We start from the raw sequence: 8122 nt of genomic DNA, 5'->3' as shown, positions 1-8122 counted from the left end.
CACCCGGCCCCTGCTGTGGAGGAAGGGAGCAGAGTCACCTCGAGGTTAGCTCGCCGGGTCCGAGCAGAGCGAGGCTGGCTTTCCTTCCGCTGCCGTCTGCCCATGCGGGAATGTGCTCTCCCCCCACAGGCACTTCTCCAAGGACCCACCCATGGGCCTTCACGGGTGCGCGCAGAGGCTGGATGCAGAAATCGGGCGGCTTGCCATGGTAAAGGAGAAACACACACCCCTGGCTAACGCAAGGACAGTGAACGGGCCCCAGCTGGTTCAGGGAACTGCTCTGCCTGGGTCATTGTCACTGGGGGGGGCGACGGCAGCTCCTCCTCAGCTTGCCAGGGCAGAAAAGCTCCCAGCCAAATGCGTTGTAACGGGTAACTCCCACTCACCTTCCATGCCCTGCAGCCGTGCCCCCGTGCTGCGATGCTGGAGCGCTCACGTGCCAAGCAGAGCCAGCCGGGACTGGCACTTGGAGATGCTGGGGGTGCGACAGGAAGCTGCGCTCTAACCTAACGCCCCTGGCAGGGGGCACTGGCATGTGGCACTGTGCTGCTGGTGGGGCCGTCTTTCAGATGAGACGGAAAGTCCAGATTCTGACCCCTTACGCTCCATGAGGGTCCCATTACCCCTCCCCTTAGGGTCCTGGCCCTATCTGATCTCAGGTAATTCCATTCTGCCCCCCACCCCAGATGCCCCCTGCATTCTTGGACACATTCTGCTTCCTCGCTGGTTGGGTGGTGTGGCTGTGTGCTGTTAAACCACTGCCCCATCCCACCCCAGAGATGGCTGCATTTCAGGGTTCCCAAACCCTTCCTGCCTTGTGGGAGTGTTATGGGGCTTAACTAATTAGGGCTTGTCAGACCCTCCCAGGCCACGTCCTTGCACTAATCGCGTGTCTCGCCCAGATGTCTCACAGCACAGTGGGGAAACTGAGGCTCACGGCGCTGACTTGTCTGTGGTCACCCAATAAGCTCGTGGCAGTCAGGAACAGAACCCTGATCTCCTGGCCTGCTTCAGCCCCGGTGTCTCTAGCATGCTGGGCCCATGTGTCTCCGGCTGTGCGCAGCGTGTTTTGACGCCCAGCTAAAGCTTTCTCATTATTCTTGCCCACAGGACCGGGGCGAGCACCCCCATCTCTGCCCCACCTCCTCCCCCTCCCAGAGCGCCACCCCCGCACGTGGGCAGCACGGCTGTGTGTCCCGGAAGCTCCTGCGCCAGCTGGAGGGCCGCGTGAGGGAGCTGCGGGCGGAGAACGCCATCCACCGGGTGGGCAGCCTGGAGGACCTCACCGCCCTGCGGGCAGAGCCTGGCCAGACGGGCCGAGGAAAGGTACCGGGCCCGACTCCTGCAGAGGAGCCAGCGCGCTCACCACAGCCTGGCCTGAGATGCTAGCCATGAGCTGCAGCTGTGCCTGCCCGGCTCGGCTGCTCAGCAGGTGCCTATGGCATGGCCTGGCTCGCTCCAGCCGGGACCTACCTGCGCTGGGTTCAGCGGCCCAGATCCTCAAAGGTATTTAGCTGTCTAACTCTCACTGAAAGCCATTCAGCTCGGAGGAGCTGGGCTGAGTGTCTCTGAGCTCCCCTCCATCGTCCCTGTCACTGTGGCTTTCCCCAAACCCTCCCCCTGCCCCCGTGTCCTCATCCCCAGCCACTCCCTGACTGTCCCGCACTCCCCGCCAAATCGCTCCCCTCCTGCCCCCGGCAGCTGCTGCTTGCCCCCGTCCCCCGCCGGCTGGAAGACCTTCCAACCCAGCTGTGTGGACTTGCGCGGGCGGGAAGGCGTTAAATCGGGCTGGACCCAGTGTTCCTCGTTTCCCTGCTCCACGGGCGCCTGACGCCAGATCTCTCTTTCCCACAGTGCCACGGGGTGCCCCGCAGGAAGTAGCGCCTGCGCCGCGGGGGACGGTGACGCTGAGCAGGTGGAAGAGTCGGTTGTCTTCTGTGGGCGGTGGCGGTCCGGCTGTCCCGGGGGGCAGGAACGAGGCTGATCCCATGCCCTGGCTAGACCCGGAGGGGCCCAGCACATTCTCCACTGAGCTCCTTGGGTGGCAGCTTCCCTGTGACGATACCTCGGTGGTTGTTCCGGCCCCTGGGCCCCGTTTTCTGCTTTGGTGAATCCTAGGTCCTTGTCCTTTCCCAATCAGCCGCGTTCCAGTCAGCGATGGAAGAAGGGAGTGAGTGGGTCGGAGAGGGGCTCTAGGATGGCGCTGGCAGGGACTGGTCAGCTCTGGCGGCCCGGGCTGCTGTCGAGCTGGGACCTGTCCAAGGAGCAAATCCAGGCAAACACTGGAGCCCAAGTGGAAGAGTCTCCACTGATGCATCAAGGGGTTAGTGCTGGGGGGTGTGTGGAGGGTCTCATAGCACTGGGAGTGGGGTGTGGCATGACGTCCTTCCTGCTAGCAGAGGGAACGTGGAGGAGCCTGGCACCTCTGGGCTGGCGGGGGGGTGTTCTGGTCACTGCAGGGCAAAGAATGCCCATTGTTATGGCAGCGGGTATTTGTTTGTGCCTGCAGGATCCTATCCTGGCTCCTAGTCCAAGCAGCAGGGACTTGACGCTAAGCTCCTTCGGGCAGGGACTGTACCTTTCTTCCCCGTTTGCACAAGGCAAGTGCTGCCAGCGTCTGGCAAACGATGCTATTAGCAATCTGCAGGTAATTACCACTTGATGATGAGCCCTAGCTCTTCTATATCGCTTTCCATCAGCCGAGCGCGACGCTCTTTAGAAAGGAGGGCAGCTTCATCAGCCCCGTTTTACAGATGGGGAAACTGAGGTACAGAAAGGTGAAGTGACCTGCCCAAGTTCGCCCAGCAGGCCAGTGGCAGAGCCAGGAATAGAACCCAGGGCCGCTGAGGGGCTCAGCTATCCCGGAAGCACGTGCACGTCCCTCACAAGAGCAAGCCGAGATGGCTGGGCACTGCGCTAGCTCGCTGGGCTGCAGCGTCTGAAGATGGCTCAAGATGCTGTCTCTTGTTTTCATTGCTGTTTGCTCTCTGTCTGGGTCCCCACCCACCCCTGCCTCCACGTAGTCTCAGAGCCAGCTTTGCCATTCCTCCTTGCAGTGTTTTGCCACCTGCCAAAATGCAACCGGGGGCAGGTCGGTGTAAAACTAGCCTCGGTGTCAGGAATGGGGCTGCAGCAGATCCAGTCTCTGGACGGCCTAACGAGCGCCGCAGGCCTGCAGCAGGCTGCCTGATTGGCTGCACCCCTGCCGGGCGGGCAGAGTCAGCAGGCCAGCTCTTAAGTCCCACAGCGACGTGGAGTTTGCTCAACGCACTGGCTCCCGGCTGTGAGAGCGCCCAGGCCTGCTTGTTCCCAGGCCCATTGTGCCGTGCCTGAGTCCAGATAATCCAGCACTGACCCTCTGCTCTGATGTCTAACTCCAGCTTTGGCCCTGGGTGCCTATTCTCGGCTACTCATGCCTGCTCCAACCACTAGGCATGACTGCCCACCTCCCAGCCTCTGACACTGGGCAGAGGGTGAACTCCAGGGGTCAGCACTGTAAAATGGGCCAGCTACACTTCCACGGTTGTCTTTGCAGAGTCCTGCCCCACACCGGCACGTTGTCTTTGCATGCCGCTGGCGTGCTAAGGTGGCTGTTGATCAAGTCATTCCTCAGAGCTTCAGACCGGCTCTAACAAGCCCCGTGTTTTAGTGTGCAAGGCAGTGCTTTGGCTGGTGTCTTTGGTGGCAAGTAATTAATCTGCGTGAGGCGGAGCCGGCTGCAGGGGCTGGCAGGTGGTTCTCAGGCGCACGTGCCCTGGGCACTGAGATGCTGTTTTTCTCTGTGTGCACCTGGGAGGGAAGTCGACTCCCCAAAACTGGGCCTTGCGTTATTGGGATCTCGTAATGGTTCCTGCCTCTCAGCGTTGATTCCTGAGAGGCCCTTTGTGGGTGAGGAGCGGGATTTGAGGCTGTGCTTCCTCGCCTGGTTCTCCTGGCACAGGCCCCGATCACAGCCCCCAGCTCCACCGTGAGAGGCCCCGCTGAGCATGGGTCTCCCTCTGCTGCCAGCAGTGGGCCTGTGGAGAGCCTGTGGGGCGCCTAGGGCGCTGTGGAGAGGCAGGGGGTGGGCACTGAGTGCTTCGGTGGGGTCTGGTAACCCCTGACCCCGTCTTAGCTGTTTGGGAGTTTCCCCATAAGGGGGGTACCACCAACAGGCCGAGTCCTGGGAGTAGGGGAGGACCGTGCCAGGGGCCACAGCACCAGAGCAGAGGCTAAACCTGTCAGGATCCATGCACCGCTCAGGGGGTGCACAGGGTTTGTGGGCCCACCCCTCAGCTTCTTCTGCAGGGCGGCCAACCTGCCCTCCCCACCCAGACCAGCTGGGAAGAAGACCCCCCGTGACGAGGACTGCACAGCATTCTCTTCCCTTCCCAGCACAGGTGCGCTTAGCCCCACTGACTTCAGTGCCAGTGGGGCAAGCACAGTGCATGCCATTAAAAACACACTGTGCAAAGCCCCCCCGTCTCGTCCTGCACGAGGGCGCACGTCACCCAGGTACATCCCATTAAAGCCCTAATTTGAGGGATCAAAGTGGGGCCTGGGATTTACACTGGCCCTCTGCAGAGGGGGGAATTTCGCCTTTAGCCGAGGAGCTAATGCCAGCAGCGAGGCAGATGTTGCGCCTTTAATGGTATCCACTGCAGTTGCTTTTGGAGCATCTTGAAGAATAACAGGCACAGCGCTCTCCAGGCCCTGGAAACCATGGTTAACCCACCAGCTCTAGCCCTGGTAAAGTGTGATATTAATGTGCTGGACCAGCACAATCAAGGCACCGCTACCTCTGTTATTACAGCCACTGTGCTTCCAATTGATGGCTATTCCGATGGAAAAGTGTCCTGCAATCATGGCTGTAGATACTTTGTATATATTTGTGTATAAATACAGCACAGCATGCTGGGAGCGCCTGGTTGTATGTATATGGGGGAGAGGATGTGGGGTGTTTGATTTTGGGGGGCGTGGGGTGCTAATTTTGTTGGGATATGTTTTAAGAGAAGTTTGTCAAGCAGGCCCTCCAGGGCAGTGTTCAGAGCCAGGCTAAAACTGCAGTAGCAGGGTGACATGGGGGGAAAGAAAACATAAAACAAGGGGACCCACAAATACTGAAGCGATGTGACACCTTTTTGCCGGAATAAATGTTTTATCCCCCACAAAACGCCTCCCTCGGTTTCTATCCACACGTGATAACAGGCACAGTTACGCAGGAGGCAGATTGAACTCCTCCGTGTCAGGCTGGGGGATCTGAAGCGGGAGCTTTGCTCCAGAATAACCTGGTTGCAGCAGCGTCACCATCACTTAAACTCTGCCGCTGGCCTAGACCCTGCCAGAGGGGCAAGAGGGCTGCAGCAGAGCCGTTTTCCATGAGCTCAGGACTAGCTCCGCAAAGGGACTTAGACACGACACAGATCCTCAGATCTCCTGCTCAGCTTCAGCCTAACCCGGTCGCTGCCCACATTTCCCTAGGCTCTAGATTTCTACTGCTGCATCATGCAAAGCTGCTGATGTCCGAGCACTGCGATGCCCCATGTCCCTTTGTGGAGCTAGTCCTTGGCACCCGACATGCACCTGCTGTGCTGAGCAATTCTGAAAATGCTGGCCTTAATCACTGGAAGAGGGGCAGGGGACCCGGGGGGTGGGAGTTGGTCTTGAGAAAAGGATGTGCATAGGCCTGGGCTGGGCGACTGTAGAGAAGGGCCAACATAACACATTGGTCGCAATCAGGTTTTGAGCTGGCTCGCCTGGTCCTGTTGCTGGGCCGGTAACCTAAGAACCGCAATGCCTGCTTCCCTGTGGGTGGTGTGCAGCTGCCTGCAATCTGGGGATGCGCTCAAAGCACCTTGCCTGCCTGTGCTGGCTGGGCAGGGGCTTGCCTGTTCCAGGCTGGATGCCAAGGGTTGGGTGACACGTGGTGCAATACAGCAAACAACAGAAGCTGCACTGTATTTCATGCTTTAATAAACAGCATTATAATAACACAACCATCACACTTACATGCAAGCGGGAGGCAAGGATAATAAATACATTTCATTGGTTATTTCCACTCGCTCTGTACGAAAGATGTGGAACCTACAGCTAGTGCTATAAAGTCACGTTTGAGATGGGAATGAATCTCCCTGCAAAAAAAAGTTCACAACCACTGCAGTCCCAGCCAACAGCCTAAATGCTGAGCAACACAGCTAAGGTGCAGTAAGACCTGCTCTATACACCGGGTTTGTACTGGTGTAACTGTGCTAGTTGGGGAGGTGAATTTTTACCACTCTAGGTATGTGGGTAGAACATCTAGCGTGGACTGTTATACAGTAACAAGTGCCTTATACCAGTATAAGTTATTCCCCTTCCTGTATGGAATAAGCGCTACCACTTCACATGGGGTTAACTGCATCCACGCCAGGGGAGGTGGTACCGCTTTAACTACACTGGTCCGAGTAAAGCAGTGCAATGTCTGTGTGTAAACAAGACCTATAGGTGTGGTTTTTAAGCCTCTTTAAATCCATGCAAATCTTAGTGACAGCAGCTTATTTTGGTTTAGCTTAAGTCAACGGGGACCAAATTACAGTAAAACCCAAATGAACCACTTTTATCTTGGCCTAAGAGTGTCCACACAGGCATTTGTACCAGCTTAACGAAATCAGTTTCAGTTAACCGGCAGCACTTTGTGGTGCAGCATGTTGAAGGAGCCCGTTGTTTACATGTACCAGGGCGGAGGGCGAAGCAAGCCACGCTTGTGAACTGGCTGGGCAGTTACCAGCAGACCCAGATGTTTAAAGGTACGTAGGTTCCTAAATCCCATCAAGCTCCATGGAAGTTAGGCACCTAACTACAGCGCGATGGCAGCTGCCTGCCTTCAACCAGCATTCCTTTATGGCGCTGGACTGCTCACGCTCACCTTGTTATAAAACTGGCCTTTGAATAAGGAACCAACGTCAGCCGCCTGATGCCTTTTGTGTTTTGCAAAGCAGCCTTGGTAAGGACAAGCCACTGACTAGCATAAACCCAGCTAGCAGAACGAAAGGACATTGGCTGGGGAAGGGACATGTGTGGATTGGGATATTTTGCACCTGGTCCCAATCCCAAAGGGCTCCTGTTGTCGAGATGCTCGGGGTTCCTGGCTGGCTGTACGACCTCACGCTCATCCAACGCCTGGTAAGCAGCTAGTGTGTCCCGGCACCGAAGAGGCCAGATGGATGTGCTAGGATGCAGTCTCCCACCGAGCTGCAGCAGCTAGCCACTTGAAAGTGACTATGTGAGCATCTGGGTCACTGGCCTGTACTATCCTGGACTAGTGCTGCTCAGAATGGTGGGGGGGGGTCATAGGACTGGTCTAGGGCCCTGTGCTTAATGGTGTCAACTCCCCCCACGCACTCATACCTCCCAGGGAGTCCATGTAAGAATGGCCATACTGGGTCAGACCAATGGTCCATCTAGCCCAGTGTCCTGTCTTCCAAAAGTGGCCAATACCAGGTGATTCAGAAGGAATGAACAGAACAGGTAACCATCAAGTGATCCATCCCATCGCCCATTCCCAACTTCTGGCAAACAGAGGCTAGGGACACTTCAGAGCATGGTTTTGCATCCCTGCCCATCCTGGCTAATAGCAATTGATGGACCTATCCTTCATGAACTTATCTAGTTCTTTTTTTAACCCTGTTATAGTCTTGGCCTTCACAAAATCCCCTGGCAAGGAGTTCCACAGGTTGATTGTGCATTGTGTGATTAAATACTTCCTTTTGTCCTTTTATAACCAGCTGCCTATTAATTTCATTTGGTGACCCCTAGTTCTTGTATTATGCGAAGGAATAAATAGCACTTCCTTATTTACTTTCTCCACACCAGTCATGATTTTATAGACCTCTATCCCAGCCCCCCTTAGTCGTCTCTTTTCAAGATGAAAAGTCCCAGTCTTATTAATCTCTCCTCATATAGAAGCTTTTCCAGACCTCAGTCATTTTAGTTGCCCTTTTCTGTACCTTTTCCAATTCCAATGTATCGTTTTTGAGATGGGGTGACCAGATCTGCACACAGTGTTCAAAATGTGGGCATCCTATGGATTTATAAAGTGGCAACACGATATTTTCTGTCTTATTATCTATCCCTTTCCTAATGATTCCCAACGGTTAGCTTTCTT

The sequence above is a fragment of the Emydura macquarii genome, unplaced genomic scaffold, assembly GCF_026122565.2.
Source record: "Emydura macquarii macquarii isolate MOO-44397 ecotype Brisbane River unplaced genomic scaffold, CSIRO-AGI_Emac_v2 contig_1254, whole genome shotgun sequence".
NCBI classification, from domain to species: Eukaryota; Metazoa; Chordata; order Testudines; family Chelidae; genus Emydura; species Emydura macquarii.
The sequence above is the reverse complement of the archived record's forward strand: the minus strand, read 5'-3'. Positions refer to the sequence as shown.